We start from the raw sequence: 16,725 nt of genomic DNA on the forward strand, positions 1-16,725 counted from the left end.
TTGGGAACCCGCCGCCCCCCCTGCCAACCTCTGTGCGCCTTGCCTTTCCCTGCTGGTAGAAGAAAGCTGAGCAGCCAGCGAGGGTAGATGTGGTGTTGGCACGCGGGTACCGCCCCCAGAGAACCCTCCCGAGGCAGAGGGCACCGCCAGCAGGAGGCTGGAACCTCACTCCCCCCTGCTGGATGCCCGCTGAGCTGCAAGAACCTAGTGCCAGCTGCAGGCACGGGGTGCTGGGGGTGTCCTTGGGGAAGCTCGGCACGCACGTTCCCGAGCTGCGCCTGCTCAGGGGGACTTGGTGGGGAGAAGCCTGTGCTTCTCCCGACTCAGTTGCGCACGACCCCTGGAGGGCTCTTAGAAGCAGAGTCGGCGGGCCCCTTCCGGACAGATCCTGGGCAAAGGGCGCTGCTTCCCACCCGGAAAAGGCTTGGGCCTGGCCTGCTGGCAGGGCTGGAGGGGGAGACGGCTGCTCCCTCCCGAGGAGAGGCCGCCGCGGAGGAGGTCCCAAAACGACCAGGCACCCGTCTCCACGGAGACCGCAGCAGATGGAAACCGATAGAGACCAGGCAGGGGAGACAGAAGCCGCCCTCCCCTGACCCCTCTGCTCCCAGTCCCCCTGGAGAGAAGACAAGAGAAAGCTCTTGCTCCCCGCTTCCCGCCCCTCCTGTAGAGAAGCTCGGAGCCCAGACCGAGTTTTGAACCGGTCCGGTCTGAGTTCCGATCACTAAGAGCCCCTGAGAGGTGTGGGATCGCCCTGCGTGGAGCCCCAGCGGGAAGGGGGGCTCAAGAGAACGCGACAGAATAAAGCAGGAGCAGTAAGATGGTCAAGATTCTCCAAGAAACGGGTAGTACAAGTAAACAAATGATCGAGATGGTTTTCACACCTTGCTAAGTGCTAGGCAGACAATAAAACAGCAGCTGTGATCCGTGGTGGGGTAACTGGGCTGGGGGGCGGGGGGGCAGGAAGGACTCTAAGGAAAAGGGACATTTGAGCTGAGGCCCCACAGCCATGGGACCGTCTGAGGGACGAGGCAGCAAGGACAGCAAGTGCAAAGGCCCTGAGGTGTGAACGAGCTCAGAGCATCCACGAACTTAAGGCTTGTGAGGTGTAGTCCGGTGTGTGCCGGGAAGAGCGGAAGGAGGTACAAAGAGGCCATACTGGAAAGAACTTGGATTTTATTGCAAAGGCAACAGGAAGCCAGTGGAAACCAGCATAGCTGTTATGGACTCCCAGTGCCCCCCCCCCCCACACACACACACTATTTGGGGGGAATCTCGTCAGTGGTTATCAATTTCTTCACTTGCCTGGAGAGCCCATTCTCAGCAAACATGTAGGAGATGCACGCCAGGTCTGCAGATTTAGTCAGTCAACACTTGCTGAACACCTACTATGTGCCGGTGCCTGTTCTGCGAACCGGGGATCAGTCACTGAGTACAAGAAAAACCCCTTCCCTCCCTCTAGCAGCGTGAGGGAGAGCGGTCCAGTTAAGCGGGGAAATCACCGTCTGACAAATGGCCATAGAGCAGGAGAGAGCAGAGGGCGAGCCAGGGAGGGAGAAAAAGCACCCCCGCCAGGTCCTGCTGCTTGCGGACCTGGCTGGGGTTCACCCACCAAGAGGGCAGGGGAAGGCCAGGCCAGTGGGAGGCTGGGGACCCACGGGCCAGTGGAGTTCGGGAGTCCGTGTTCAGAAACATAAACGCGATGTCTCCGTGACACTCAGGCACTTCCCCTGCTGAGTCCTTTGCTGGGGGCCCACCACGAAAGGTTCCCCGTTCTGATGTGGATGGTGTGGGAGGCAGCCCCCGGGCGGGTGGCCCCCAGACTCCGCAGTTCACCATGGAGAGACTTCCGCCATGAGAACCAGCCCTGTGGTTTTCCAGGCTCAGATAGGTGATTTGGTTAGGTCACCTTCTGCAAGGACTCAGGGGCAGGAGGTAACCTGCAGCGTCCACGTAAAAATACATTCGTTTTGGTGATAAAACGTTGGGTTTTGGCACAGAGACTATTGAACAGCGTCCCGTCCCAAACCGTGGTGGCCGTAAGCACAGAGTCACTGTATCCCGGGGATAGAAGCAATCCTAACCCTGGGGCGCCTGGGTGGCTCAGTCGGTTAAGCGTCCGACTTCGGCTCAGGTCATGATCTCGCGGTTCGTGAGTTTGAGCCCCACGTCAGGCTCTGTGCTGACAGCTCAACCTGGAGCCTGTTTCCGATTCTGTGTCTCCTTCTCTCTCTCTGCCCCTCCCCTGCTCATGCTCTGTCTTTCTCTCTGTCAAAAATAAATAAACATTAAAAAAAAATTAAAAAAAAAAAAAAAGAAGCAATTCTAACCCAGATCTATTAGACATGTTTTGCCCATCCTGGAGATAGAGAGAGAAGACTTTGGTTTTGCCCTCGCCTGCCCCTTTCCTGCATCCGCCTCTGTGCAGGGCCCGGCTGCATATTGGAGATAACTGAGGTTGTGCCCTTGAGGAGCTCAGCTCTGGTGAGCAGGGAGAGTTTCCAGGGACCTTGCAGGAAAATACCTGACGCTAGCTGGGGAAGAGAATTCTAGACAAAGGGGACTGCATGTGCAAAGGCCCTGAGGCATGACGCTGGGGCCCCTCTTGGAAACTGCATGCAGGGTAGGGCAAGGACTGAGGGGTGCCCGGCAGGGGAGAGCTGGGCAGAAGGACAGACAAACCACGGAGCTTGGAGACCAGGTAAGAGATGTCACTGTACCCCAGCTGAGGTCTGATGGGGTAGGGTGGGGTGGAGACGGCTTTGTCCACATCCACCACTGACAAAACCTTGGGAAACATTGTATTTTCGGCCCAACTTGGAGCATCTATGCCCCCTCCTTTCCTCAGAACGCCAATTGATTTCTTCTAATGGATTATCCTTTATTTACTTTTAGAGACAGAGAAAACAGAGAGAGAGTGACTTCTTTGGGTTGCAAATTGTTAGCGCTGGAGCCTGGATTAAGAACTCAGGCCCGCGCCAGCCCTCTGTGGATTCTATGATATTTATGTATACGATGCCCGTTCACTCTTCCGCTGTGCCAGGAAAGCAAGCTGATGAAGATGAAGCAGATAGCAGAGGGCTTGTTTCCACCCTAAAAAGGCAAGAAGCCCGGGAAGGCTCATTAGGAGGAAATATCAAAGGGGCAGCGTTCAAGTGTCACCTGGGAGGTGCGCGGCGGTGGGGGGGATGCGTCCTTGGGAAAGCTGCTGTGTCACTGTTTCTTGGGGCAGAGGCGGGTGACTCCAGAGCACAGCATGGAAGCAGGAGACTAGGGGTCAAGACAGTGTCGGTTCCTGGAGGGCAGGGCTCCCGCCTGATACTCCTTAAATTCCTCTAGAAGAAGGTGGGCTTCTGTGGCAAGAGCACCGGCTGCCCATCAGAAGAGTGGAATTAGAAATCCAAGTGCGCGCGGGGGCGCCTGGGTGGCTCAGTCGGCTAAGCATCTGACTTGGGCTCAGGTCATAATCTCACTGTTGGTGAGTTTGAGCCCCACCTCAGGGTCTGTGCTGATGGCTCAGAGCCCGGAGCCTGCTTTGGTTTCTGTGTCTCCCTCTCTGCCCCTCCTCTGCTCACACTCTGCCTCTCTCTCTCTCTCTCTCTCTCTCTCTCAGAAATAAAGGTTAAAAAAATTCTTTTCAAGAAATGCAGCTGTGTGTCCATAGGCAAAGCACTCACCCTCCCTGGTGGTCAGCTACCCCATCTATCTAACGGGCGTCCTAGCATCAACCTGGCCAATTACCGCGTGTGAATTAAGATATGTCAAACCTCCTTTTGCGAGGCCTGGTGGATAGTAATGCCCAATGTATAGCAGGTGATTTCCAAATTTTCTCTAGTAACTGTGGCTTTTTTTTTTATATAAGCGTAATAATGTATGTGTACTGCAAAAGGAAAAGCAAGTCAGAAACGCTCAAGAAGTATAAAGAAGAAAGTGACAATTATTCATATCCTCCCACCGGAAATGGCCACCATTAACATTCCGGCGGGTTGTGCTCCCTCCTTTTTCTTCTGCATATAATATTCCATGTATATTTGTGAAACCAAAAATAGCAGATAATGCCACGTATGCTCTTGGGGATTTTTTTCTCTTCCCACTGAGCAGTATCTTGTGGACATCACTTCAGGTCAAAAAACAGGGTTTTACATGGCCATTTTCTTTCTTTCGAAATTCATGAAAATTTTAAACCATGCCCAAAATTAGAAGAGCATGGTGGGGACGCACTAACCGGTCAGCCGCATTCAGAACGTGCCAGATTTGGCCAGAATTGCTTCTTCCTATCTCCCTTCCCCAATCCTGTTGTTACAACAGCTTAAACCAGACACCGACCCTCCTGCCACGTGTCTCTAAACCAACACCAAGGCCATTATCACACCTGATAAAATTAATAAGTCGTTCCTTAGGAGCCACTGACAGTCAACATCTCAGATTTCTCCGATCAGCTCCAAAAGGTTCTTTTATGGTTGGTTTATCACATGGTCATTGTTCACGGCCCCCTGGAGATGAGTTGCAGGGTTCCAAGTCGTCACTCATGAAAAGCACTGAGGGCAACAGCCTTTTGCACAGATTTGTGGACCCCTGTCCAATTATTATATTCTAGGACAAATTCCTAGAAGGGGGCCTCTCCAGGTCAGAGCCTATGCATTTTTTTTAAGGCTTTTAATAGCATTTGACAAATTGCCCTCCACAGCAATTGTACCAATTTGCACTCCCACCAGCGGGGACTTGGCACCCTGGACAGCCTTGGGTTGTTAATGAAAGGAAATTCAAGGGAGAGAAAGCAGGTGTGGAGAAAAATAGAGCAGAAAAGGAAGCTGGAAGGAGAGGTGCAGGGGTGTGATGCAGAGCTCTTGGGCCCCCCGCTCCGGGTGCCAGCAGGGTACCCCCCCCACCTCCGGGTGCCAGCTTGCCTGAGCCTGAGAGGCAGCCCAGAGAGCCAAGGGTCCTAGCCCACCAGCGACTGCAGCAGATTAAGTCCTAAAGCAACGATTCAATCGAGACTGAGAACAAAGCTGGAGCAAAGACTCTTCGATCCATTCTAATTAGGAGCTGCCTTTCCAGAGAAATCAGGAGCAAGCTGCCACAGCTGAAGGGGGGGTGGAAAAAAAAGATGCTACAGCCCAGCTGTGCTCAAAGCTTATCTGTTTTCCTCAGATCCCAAGAGCTTCGTCCAGTGCACTCACAGTCCAGGGGACCCTGTTCTGAAGGTTATAGGTTGGACTTGGGCAAGACTTTCCACCATCAAAGGTCAGGGGATGCTTGGGGTGGGGGAGGGCGGGGAGGAGGCCCACACTCCCCACGTGGCAGGTGCCTCCCTTGCACTGCTGCTTTCCCGTTGTGGCTTAAAATCTCAAATGTTGTTTCGGGGAGCCTGGGTGGCTCGGTTGAGCGTCTGACTTCGGCTCGGGTCGTGATCTCACGGTTCATGGGTTCGAGCCCCGTGTCCGGCTCTGGGCTGACAGCTCGGAGCCTGGAGCCCGCTTCGGATTCTCCGTCTCCCCCCTCTCTGCCCCTCCCCTGCTCACGCTCTGTCTCTCAAAAATGAATAAACGTTAAAACAAAACAAAACTAAAATGTATTTCCGGTTTGGGAGGAGTAAATAAAATTAAGATAGGCTGAGGCCTGGCCCTACACACAGAACTGGAGGACCGGCCGGCTCTGGTTCCCGCAGGCTGGGTAAAGTCGGGGCTTCAGTCTGTAGGTGGACATCGTGACACTGGCTTGCCTCTGACTCACCCCCGCCCCCCACCCTGATGTCCGTATGCGGAGTATGAGTCTTCAGAGAAGAGCTGTCTGAGGATCAAACTTAACCAATCCTCGGTTGGCAGCGCGTTCCGTTTAGAAGCACCGACTATGGCAGCCCAGGACTAGGGCGAGTTCGCGGGCTCAGAACGAGTCCAGAATTTTCTTGGGCGCGGTATCATTTGCAAGGTGGTATTCAAACCGGGAGCATGCAGGACCCGGGTCATGGGGGATCCCTGCCGGTACAAAAGAAAGTTGTCAAGCGAAGTTCGAGAAACAGCGCCAGGAGCCATGTATCGGCAATTCACACACAGGTTCTCGATGTCACTTTGTACGGCAATTCTTTGAAGCGGACGCTTTGCCCCCCAACGTCACGCAAGAGGCAAGTGAAGCCCAGCCAGTGAGGTCTCACCTGGCCGGTAAGTCCGGACTCCAACCTGGGGTCCCTCCGACTCAGGCCTCTTTCTGTGACCTCAGGCCGCCTTCTTGGCATCTGGGAGCCTTTTGTGTCCCCAGTCCTTTGCGTCCTCAATGGATCCAACAGGGGCTCCCTTTCCCAGGGGGTGTCGGGGCTCTGGAGCCAAAGTGGAAGAGGGTGCAGCAGGAAGATTTGGCCCTGAGAGCCCCGCTTTGTGCCGGGTTGGCCCTTTCGCATCAGCCGTCCTCAGCCCCTGCCTGCTCTCCAGGAAGAAGGCAGCAACAGCCCCGAGACCAACCTTCTAGGCTCCGGAGTCAGACAGCTCCGGGTTCAGATCTCTGCTCAGGCGCGTCCTCGCTGAATGGCCTTGCGCAAGTCACCTCACTGCTCTGGGCCTTAATATCACCTCCCCCGATTGGCCAGGATTCATGACCTGGCCATCCGTACCGGACGAACCCTCAGCCACGCTGGAACAGTCACCACTCGCGTTACTGCCACGACTGTGTTTGCTCTCGGCCCATCCGGTACGCTCCCCAGGGTCCGAGTCTCCTGCCCCCCATCTTTCATCCGAAGGAGCTCTGGGGCTGGGAGGCCTGAGTCCCCCCACAAGTGAGCCCTGGGATGTGGCCCACCGTGGTCCAGAGAAGACTGGGGGGACCCGACTGGGGGCCGGGAGATCTGGGTTCGAGCTTACCCTCTTGCCTCCTGGGGAGGGCCCAAGCCTCAGGGGCCTCTGTAATTGTAAGGTTGGACTGACGCAAGGCCCACGGGCAAGAGGGCTTAGTGAACAGCACCAGGCACGGGGACAGTATGTCCCCACGGACCTTGGCCTTTTGAGCACCAGCCACGTGCCAGGCCCTGTTTTACGGGCAGGATCTTCTGGGCCGAACAGGATTGGAGAGGCCCCTCGCCTTGCCTCATGGAGCGTACGGTCTCATGAGGGAGAGACAGTAAGCAGGTTCACAAACACACGTATAACCAGGTTGTAAAAGCAGCTCGAGGGGGTATAAGAATTCAAAGCCCTCTGAATAAGATTTTCAAGGAGGCCTGGTTTACCTTGGGGAGGAGGCTGTCTAGCAAAAGCCTCTCTGCTGAGGTGTGAACAAGCAGGAGCCCCGCAGCGAAACAGGGAAATGGCTTATCAGCCAGCAGACACAGCACGTTCAAAGGTCCTGAGGCAGAGAGGAGCAGCAGCCCTGATTCCACAGAGCCTCCTCCCCTGCCCTCACTCTCCCGGGGTTTCCACCGGCCCTTCTCTGCCGAGCACTGGGACCACCGCCCCTGAAAGGGTCGCAGATACAACGCATTGGTGAACAGGTGCTCAGAGATGAGCCTCGAGGGGCACCTGGGTGGCTCAGTCGGTTGAGCGTCTGATTTCGGTCACAGCAGGGGCAGCCCCGAGGGCCCCACGCAGGACTGACCCAGCACCGGACCCATCAGTGGGCTCCAAATCAGAGCAAGGGCCTGAGGGAGGCTTCCACTGACCCTTGGAAATGAGAGACAGAGGGTGTGAGAGCCGCGTGGGGCAGGAGAGGCTCTTAAGACCCCAGACTGCAGCTGGGCCGGGGTGGGGTGGGGAGGCACCTTCATCTACCCAAACCTCTCATCTCATCGCGAGATGTCCCAGTGCATAGCCCCTGCAGCTAACATGCCAATGCCTTCCCTTCCCGCCCCCCGCCCCCTTCCCCAGACAGGGCAGGCCAAGCCCATTTTACAGCTGAGGGAGCTGAGGCCCAGGGAGGTGGACCTACCCCAGCCTTGTTCTTCTCTGTGCTCAGCATTCACAACCCACGTCTCGAGCCTCAGAGCCTTGCCGGTGGGGGGGGTGGGGGGGCATGATTTTCCCCACTTTCCAGATGAGGAGACTGAGGCTTAACTGAAGCCCCCACCACTCAAGTTCAGTCATGGACTAGAATCCACCCGGAACCCGTGCTCTTTTGGTCGCTGAGACGCAGCCCGGGGGGGCAGGCCCAGGAAGGACACCGCAGCTGGGAATGTTTGAGAACGGGCCTGCCGGGAAGCGGCTGTCCTTGAGGGTGTGCAAGGGACGACTGCATAGTAAACACTGGACTTTGGGGACTAGAACCCACAGGAAGTGGGGGGGGGGGCTGGGGAAAGGTCCCCCAGGAAGGATGGACGCGGGGGTTACGACGGGGTGGTGAGGGGCGGGTAATAGCCCGAGGTAACCCTTAACTGACGACCAGGCTCTCAGCAAGCGTGAGTTCCCTCGACTCCCTCCCGTGGGGACCTCCACTGGGGTCCACAAGCCACCCAGCGAGGGGCTGTCTCCCTGAGGCATCCGCAGGGTGGCCCACAGCCCTTGCCACCCTCTCGCCACCCTCCCACCCTCCAGTCCCGCCGCGGCTACACCAAAGCCCCCAGGATGCACGGCCCCCAGACCCGGCACTCCTGGACGCCTGGGCCGCGTCACGTTACCCCTCAGCGTGCTGTGCAGTGTGCCCCGGGCCAGCTGAGCTCGTCGGCCTCTCCAGGACAGTGGCAAGGGCAGAGGCGCCCGCGGAGACAGAGCAGAAGATGGGCCGACGGACCCTCCTGACCCCGATCAGTCCGCGCTCCCTTCCGAGACCATCTGCCCGGGCGGTGGCGGGCTGCAGAGGACACTGGGACAGAAAGAGCCGGCACCCGGCCGGCCACCTGCTGGCCTCTGGGGCCTGCCCGGTCAGGAGGCCCGGCTGGCCTTCCCCCTGCAGCCGCCAGCCCCCAGCTGGGCTGTGGGGGGTGCCGGGCTCCAGGCACAGACCCTCCCTAATGGAGATCCTGGGGCAGGGGGCAGGCGTGGGGGACCCTGGGACCTAAGAGGGCAGGAAAGGGGCGTGGGGAGGCGAGCAGCTTAGACACCAAGTGTGCGTCCCCCTTTCTGAGATGAACACTGTGGGCCGGGTGCAGGGAACCCGGCCCCTCTGACGCCCAGGTCCCCCCTGGCCTTCGTGGTGCCCTCCCAGAGCTCCAGAGACCTGTGAGCGAGCTCCGTGGCAGGTCCCCAGGGCACCCCCAGCGACTGCCAGCCATCCCCTTGCATGTGCTCAAACTCCTCGACTCCAAGTTTGCCTCGGTCACCACGGTGACGCTGTCTCAGCATCCATCAGAACGTGTCGCCCGTCTGCATGAAGCCCTTCGACAGCCTCCTGTGCCCCGAAGCCAATGACCCGAAAACCTCGTCCTGGCCGCGCACACGCCTCCCCGGCCTCCGCTGTGGTGTCGCACCCACACAGGCACACGCACGCACGCACACATGCACGTACACACAGTGGGTGCTTTGGCTTCAGAGCCCCTCCATCTGTTCTGTGTTTCCTTAACTCCTCATCTATTAGGCGGGATCCTTAACCGTGTCTTAGTTTCGGGGCGCCTGGGTGGCTCGGTCAGTTGAGCCTCCGACTTCGGCTCAGGTCACGATCTCACGGTCCGTGGGTTCGAGCCCCGCGTCGGGCTTGGCGCTGATGGCTCGGGGCCTGGGGCCTGCTTCGGATTCTGTGTCTCCCTCTCTCCCTGCCCCTCCACCACTCGCATTCTGTCTCAAAAATAAATAAACGTTTACAAAATTTATATATATATATAACAAACCAGTGCTCAGCTCTGCTAACTCCACAAACAGCCCCGGAGACAAATGTTCAGGAGCAAGTAATTTTGGAGGTGACCCCAGGAGCACAGTGGGGAGGGAACAAAAGCCAATGAAGTGTGGCTTGAGGGGGGAGCTACTCCTGTGGGCAACAGGGCCGACCTATCAGCCGGGCACCTCCGCTGTTGGGGCTGCCACAGAATCTCCCACCCAGGGGCGAGGTAGCTGGCATATCTGCCCCCCAGTTCTCATGTGTCATTGCCAAGGGCTCTCCTGGGAAGTAGTGTGGACCCCCCGGCCCTTCCAGCCCGCCCCTCGCAGGCGGCAGACAAGAAGGAGACCTGTGCCCGGGGCACCTCTGGGGCGGACAGAACGAGTGTGGGCTGGACGTTAACAGCCCAGGCTCCGGTGAGTGCCTCTCTCATAGCATCATGCAGATTAACTGACATAATACACGTAAAGAGCTTAATCCGCGGTCCGTCACATACCAAGCGCTCTGTGGTCTGAGCCATAATAACATTAATGACGTCGCCGTTGTCCCGGGTGAGGTGATGGTCTCCCTGACCACTGGGCCTTTGCTTAGGCTGCTCCCCCTGCCCGTCTTCCCTCCACCCGGTTCATGTCGGCGTGTACATCAGGTTACAGCCCAAACGTCACCTCCTCAGGGGAGCCCTCCCTGAATCACGGATTCGCTCATCTCTCCTTGGATGCACTCAGAGCAGCTACTCGGGCCCTTTCTTTCAGAGCATGTGATCACCAAGGTCGTTTTAAATTTATTGGCACGATCGTGTGATTCTCTGCCCGTTGGCCCTCTCTCCCACTGGACAGTAAGCCCCCTGAGGACGCGGCTTTGTTCCCAAAGACATGCCCAGGGCCTGGCATGCTGTCACCACACAGGCGACACCTGGAAAGAAACCGGTGGCACAGAGACCAGGATCTGGCAATGGGGAAACAGGCACAGAATGAGTGTAATACAGTGAGGTCAGTGCCAGATCCGAGGTATTTACAAAGGGCACCGGGAGCAGACAGGACAGAAACAATTCATTCCTTTCTTCAATACCATTTCTAGAACACCTATTCTGCGCCGAGCCTGGGGCAGACAGCGATAAACAAGACAGGCACGGTCTCAGCCTTCGTGGACACAGGGCTACCCATCCCGCGGGGGCAGGTGTGCAGGGAGCAGGGGAAGAAGAGGCTCAAAGCCAAGGAGGAGGGGTGTGGAGGGACGAGGCTATGTGTTCACCAGACCCTACTTCCTCTTCGTCCCAAGCACCAGGAAGAACCCAGGTCCCGGCTGCCTGCAGCACGGTGGGGTCACGTGGCCAGCTGTCACCAGTGGAATGTGGGCCCAAAGGACACCCAGCCTGGCCCATAGAAACCTCCCCGCTCTCTCTCCCTAGGCCTCCGGAGCCCCACAGCAAGGATCAGCAAATGTTTTCCAGAGAGGCCAGAGGGCACATATTCTTATTTTACGGCCACAGTTCTCTGTCTCAGCTTTTTTTTTTTTTATGTTTATTTATTTTTGACAGAGAGAGAGAGACACAGAGCATGAGCGGGGGAGGGGCAGGGAGAGAGGGAGACCCAGAATCCCAAGCAGGCTCCAGGCTCTGAGCCATCAGCACAGACCCCGATGCGGGGCTCGAACTCACAGACCTCGAGACCGTGACCTGAGCCAAAGTCAGACGCCGAACCGACTAAACCACCCAGGCGCCCCTGTCTCAGCTTCTTAATGCTGCTGCTATAGCAGCACTAAAGCAGCCTTAGAGGATATGTTACTAGGTGGGCGTGGCTGTGTCCCAATAAAACTTTATTTACAAGTCCAGGTCATAGTTTGCCAACCTCTGTCCTAGAGGATGATGGAGCCACTGCCCAGGAGGAACCCGAGCCCCCATGTAACCGTGGGGCAGAGCCCGCCCGCCTCGCCCCAGCCAGCTTTCACTCACCTGCCGCTCTGAGTGAGAAAGAAACTTCCTTTGTGAAGCCGCTGGGGCCCTGGAGTGCTTTGCTAGCAGTTAGCATAGCCTAACTAACTATGGAAGTCTTCCTGGAGGAGGCGACCTTCATCCTGGGCCCTGGCAGATAAGTAAGGCACAGGGGTCGAAAGTGCTGCACCCCGCACAGCTGCCTTTCCCTCCAGTATCCATTTCCGTGTGGTCCATACAGCAGGCCCGCCTGGACGCCCTCCCTCCCCACTCCTGCTTCAGCAACCCCACCCCTCCTTCAGGACTGGCTGAAATCCCCACGCTCTCCATTGTAGAGGCAATGGGGTGGGGGGGCTCCGTAGGAGCCCAGGCTTGGAGAACACAGAGTCCCGGGTGCAAATCCTGCCTCTGTCAGTAAGAGAAGTCAAAGAACAAACCATCAAACATAACGGAGCCCGGACTTGCCGGGCTTGAAGAGTTTTCTGGAAAACTCTGGGAGAAATGACATCCCGGCAAAGATGAAAGCTGGGCCCCCTTTCAGGGCAACGACCTCCGACTTCAAGGGGAACTTGCTTCCTGTCTTGCTGCCCAGCACCCCCCACCCCCCAACTCTGCAGCCTTCAGGCTGGTCTCCTCCTGGACTCTCTCACGTCCGCAGTGTCTGTTTCCCACAAACGGCCCGGTCCGATGTCCCGGGAGCTCAGTTTCGGCCATTGGCGCATCTTCTGCGCCATTCTCCCGTCCGGCCCTTCCCTTCCACAGATTCTCTTCCAGGACCTTCTCTGCCCTGCTTCCACCTGCCCGCCTCCCTTTCTGGGGCTCCACTGGCTCCGGGGGGCATCTGAGCCCCCAACCTCGTTACCCTGGGGTCCCTGCGACTTCTCACCCCTTTTGGTGTCTCCCCTTCCCCTTGGCCTTCCCCCGCTGTCTTCCGCTGCCGCACCGCATCCACCCAACCCCGCGAGCCCGGGTGAGTACCTTCCTCTCCCCTCCCCTCCCCACGCCCCCCTGCCTTGGGTCCTCTTCCCTGGCTGCAAACTGGGTTGCGAACGCCACGCCCCGCCGCGGAGCAGGACGTACCGTAAAGCCAAGGTTCCCCGAGGGCCAGGTTGTGATCGTTTTATTTTTACAACGTCCTTGGAGGGACGGGAGTGTTTGGGCAGGGTGGGGTTGCGTGCTGGGCGGGAGGGGACAAAAGACGGCAAACAGCAGTGGAGCGGAATATAGGTCAGTCGGCGAGAGGTGTCCCAGTGGTCCCGGGGAGAAGAGACCTGGTCCCCTGGGGCTGGCTCTGCGGAGGTGGCCGCAGTCCCGTCTCGGGAGGCTGCGAGGAGGGGACTTGGGACGGAGGCAGGAGAGAGAGAGATGCTCCAGCTGCTCTTCTGAGACCAGAGGCCGGGGTATGAGAGATGCGTCGGGCTTCTCCTCGGGGCCCGTGAGCACAGGAGCGCCTTCCCTGCACCTGCTCCTGCAGGGAGGATCCTGGAGCCGGTGCTGTCGCCTAGCAGGTGGACGAGGCAGGCTGATCGCACGCAGAATGCGGGGGACCCCGTCTCGTGCCCAGCTCTGCCGCTGTGCCCTTGGGCTAACTGCTCAACTTCTCTGGGCCTCGGCATCCCCACCTGCAAAATGGGCGAAACACCAGTCCCGGAGGGACCGCGGACGTTGGTAAAATGGGGACGGAGCAGCGTTTTTAAAATACCCTCACGGCGCCGGATGCTTCTATCCCTTATCATGTCTGACTTTCCAACCCAGCTCTCCATTTCACGAACGAAGAAATCGAGGCTTACATGTCACGAGGGTGAAATGAGATCTGGGGTGGGTGGGGGGGGTAGGGGGTGGGAAGAGCTCTGGGCCGCCTGTCGGCCGCCGCATCTGGGCCAGACTCGCGCTCACTCTCACACTTTCTAGCCCAGGACGGGGAACAGCCGCTGCGGGCGGCCTGGGGAAACAGCGGGAAGCAGTTCCGTTAGTTCAAGTGCCCTTCGGTGCCCGGCACCACGGTGGCGGGCAGAGGGGAGGAGGCGCCTGTCCCCATGGAGTTCACATTCTGAGAGGGAGACAGACATCAAAACAAAAACCACGGGCACGAGTAAAACTCCAATGATGGATTGTGCGAGGTGAAAGCAGCATACCGAGCGTGACAAGAGAAGAAAACCAGGGGACCTATTTAGATAAAGGCAGCAAGAAAGAAACCTCCCTGAGCATAAGGTTTCTGCAGCAATCCGAAGGAGGTGTGGTGCTGCCCAGGCAAAGAGCGAGAGAAACGCACGTTCCAGGGAGCGCGGCGAGCAGGTGCAAAGGCCCTGGGGCGGGAGAGAGCATAGTGCGGTGAAACAACAGAAAGAAGGCCAAGGGGGGGCTGAAGAGAGAGACAGCTAAAGGCAGAGCCAGATTATTCAGGGTACCTGGCACACATGTGAACCCACTTAAAGGCTTTAAGCAAGGATGTGACGTGAATTGATTCTGTGTCCCCCCAGAAAGTCCCTCTGGCTGCTGTGCGGAGAAGAGGCTGCCGAGGAAGGAGCCCGGGCAAACAGGAGCAGCCCCTACGAAGCGTCTAAGCAGGAGACGACAGCTTACATGACAGACCTTGACGGTTTGCTAAAAAGCTCTCTGACTCGTCCCTCAGAGAGCAGCATAGCTGTGCCCATTTGACAGATGAGAAAACTGAGACTTCAAGAGGTAGAAGTGGCTGGTACAACGTGCCTCAGCTGGCCAGCGCCGGACTCGAGGCGGTAAGCCCAGGCGTTCCTGTTCCCAAGTCCGTGCCTCTTGCCCTTCTGTCTTGTGGTCCTAAGAGAGTCGACGATGTGGGTCAGCGGAGAGCTCAAAACTAAGCCACTGCGCCTTGGAAACATTCGCTCTCTGGGAAGCCTCCTCGTCGCCGTGCTTTTCCTGCAATTCCCAAGTCCTGGTGCCCGGGTCTGTGGATGGGGGTGATGACCCACCCCTCCTTCCAGGGCTGTCGTGAGAGTTCAGGGAGTGTGGATGTCAAACACTTAGGAGAATGTCTGGCCCCCAGTAGGTGCTCCATCAATGTCAGCGCCCCTTTCCTTAAAGAGGACAGAAGAGTCCAGCCTGTCTGACTTCAAGAGCCAGTGACATATGCCCACTGTCACGCCATTGACCGAGGGTGATGGATTTGACAATCGGCATAGGCTCTGAGTGCCGGCCGGAAGGCTGACTCGGTCCCCTGGGTGAGTCCCCACACTCGGCCATGAATTTATAAAGGAGGAGGCAGGCACACAGCTGCCCTCCGGCCGGGATGTCCCCACACAGTCCCCAGCAGCCAGCCACCCACGGCTGGATCTTGACTCCTTCTTCCAACCACGTGCCCAACTCCTGGGTTCAGCCGACTGGGAGGGGTCTCCTGGGCCCAAGAAACAGGCGAATGTGGGAGCAGGGAGCTCGTCCCCGCCCACGGAGGACTCCCCTATCAGCACAGGATGAGTCCATGCTTTCATGGGGCCTCGTAACAGTCTAAAGGTGAGGGGCACATTCCCCTAGGGACAGAGAAAAAGGGTGCTCAGAGAGACAGGCTGACTGTGCCCGCTGGTGGGGACACCAAGCGGACAGGCTGAGTCAGGGACTCAGGGCCACCTGACTCGCCCTGTGCTCTCCCCACAGCCTCGTCCACCTGTTCTTGTCCAGAGGCATATTCCTCCCGCAGCACAGAGCCAGGGTCAATGGCAGACAAGTGGAAGGAGCCTGCATTCCTAGGTGACCAGAGAGAGCAGAGCCCCCTTCCCTCCCCTTGCTGCCGAATGGCCGTTATGTAAGTGGGAAAGAAACACTGTGCTCAGCCACTGAGGTTGGGGCAGGGGCAGGGCGGTGGGGGGGGGGGGATCATCTGTTTCTAGAATGACCCTAACGAATCCCAATGGTAACCGCAGTCATTGGAACATTGGAAGTATGTAGGAGACGGTCCCGGGAGCGGGGGGACCTGGGACGGACAGGGGAAGGCCACCTACAAGGGGGGCTGGGGAGGAGAAGCCGAGCCATAGAAGGAAAGGTCAAGAGTGTGGCGGCCTGAGAGAGCCAGGGAAGCAAGGGCCCGGAGAAGGGGAGAGATGTGGCGAGGGGTCTGGTCCCACCAGAGCTCTGTGTCCACTATAGTCACAGAGGTAGCCGCTGACCTAGGAGCTGGTCCCGTGACAGGTGAGCAAGTGAGGTGGGGGGCAGCGGAGGGTGGGGGGCAGTCATTGGAGGCCCGGCTTGAGAGGCTGGCCACACACGGACAGAGACCTGAGGACGGTTGGGGTGCTTTTGTTAGGAGAACAGAGACCCGGGCCTGTTCATAGGCCAAGGAGGAAGAGCCGGTCGCGGAAAAGAGAGAAGGCGTTCGAGACACGGGGTTTTGTTTTTGTCACATCTGTGCCTTTCATCCCGGGGCGCATTGAATCCTACTCGAAAACAGAGTATAAATAAATGATCAAATAATAAGACATTGTTCATTCCCTGCCAGCCGGTGACCTTGAAAGGGTCTTCAGCATAGTCTTTGTTCTGTCCTGGCTCGTGTCAGATTTGCTCTGTCGTGTGCAACAAGCACACACTTGGCCAGGCGGCTGCCGTGTCCCAGGCTCTGGGCCAGCCGGGGACACAGAGCCCAGCCTCTCCCTTCAAGGAGCTCACAGTCTGATGACGGAACGCACATGCAGACGAGCCCCAGTGAGACGGGGGCCCCACACGCTGAGAAACGCACACGAGGCACGGAAGTCACTCGGAGGAAGGAGGGGAGGAGTCTCTCAGGACTTTGGGGGGTGGGAGTATCATGGAGGACCCCAGGGAAGAGGTAACTCCTAACCAGGGCTTTGAATGACACCCGGGAGTCCGCGGGGTGAAAAGAGACGCAGCACGTGCAAAGGCCCGGAGGTATGACAGCGCAGGGGCCTGGGAGGGCTTTAAGAATGATAGAGCTCAGGGGCGCCTGGGTGGCGCAGTCGGTTAGGCGTCCGACTTCAGCCAGGTCACGATCTCGCAGTCCGTGAGTTCGAGCCCCGCGTCGGGCACTGGGCTGATGGCTCAGAGCCTGGAGCCTGTTTCTGATTCTGTGTCTCCCTCTCTCTCTG

The 16,725-nt window shown here is 58.0% G+C and overlaps 1 long non-coding RNA gene across 2 annotated transcripts in view; it reads right to left on the reverse strand.

Annotated features, from left to right (window-relative positions):
* Nucleotides 1-12,741: 12,741 nt before the first annotated feature.
* Nucleotides 12,742-16,725, reverse strand: part of LOC121040412 (uncharacterized) — a 28,999-nt gene continuing 25,015 nt past the window's right edge. For both annotated transcript variants that reach the window (XR_005795273.1, XR_005795274.1), the window contains one exon: nucleotides 12,742-13,275. This is a non-coding gene — a long non-coding RNA (uncharacterized LOC121040412). The remainder of the gene's footprint in view (nucleotides 13,276-16,725) is intronic.

Source organism: Herpailurus yagouaroundi, unplaced genomic scaffold, assembly GCF_014898765.1.
Source record: "Herpailurus yagouaroundi ecotype Mexico unplaced genomic scaffold, PumYag 182, whole genome shotgun sequence".
NCBI classification, from domain to species: Eukaryota; Metazoa; Chordata; class Mammalia; order Carnivora; family Felidae; genus Herpailurus; species Herpailurus yagouaroundi.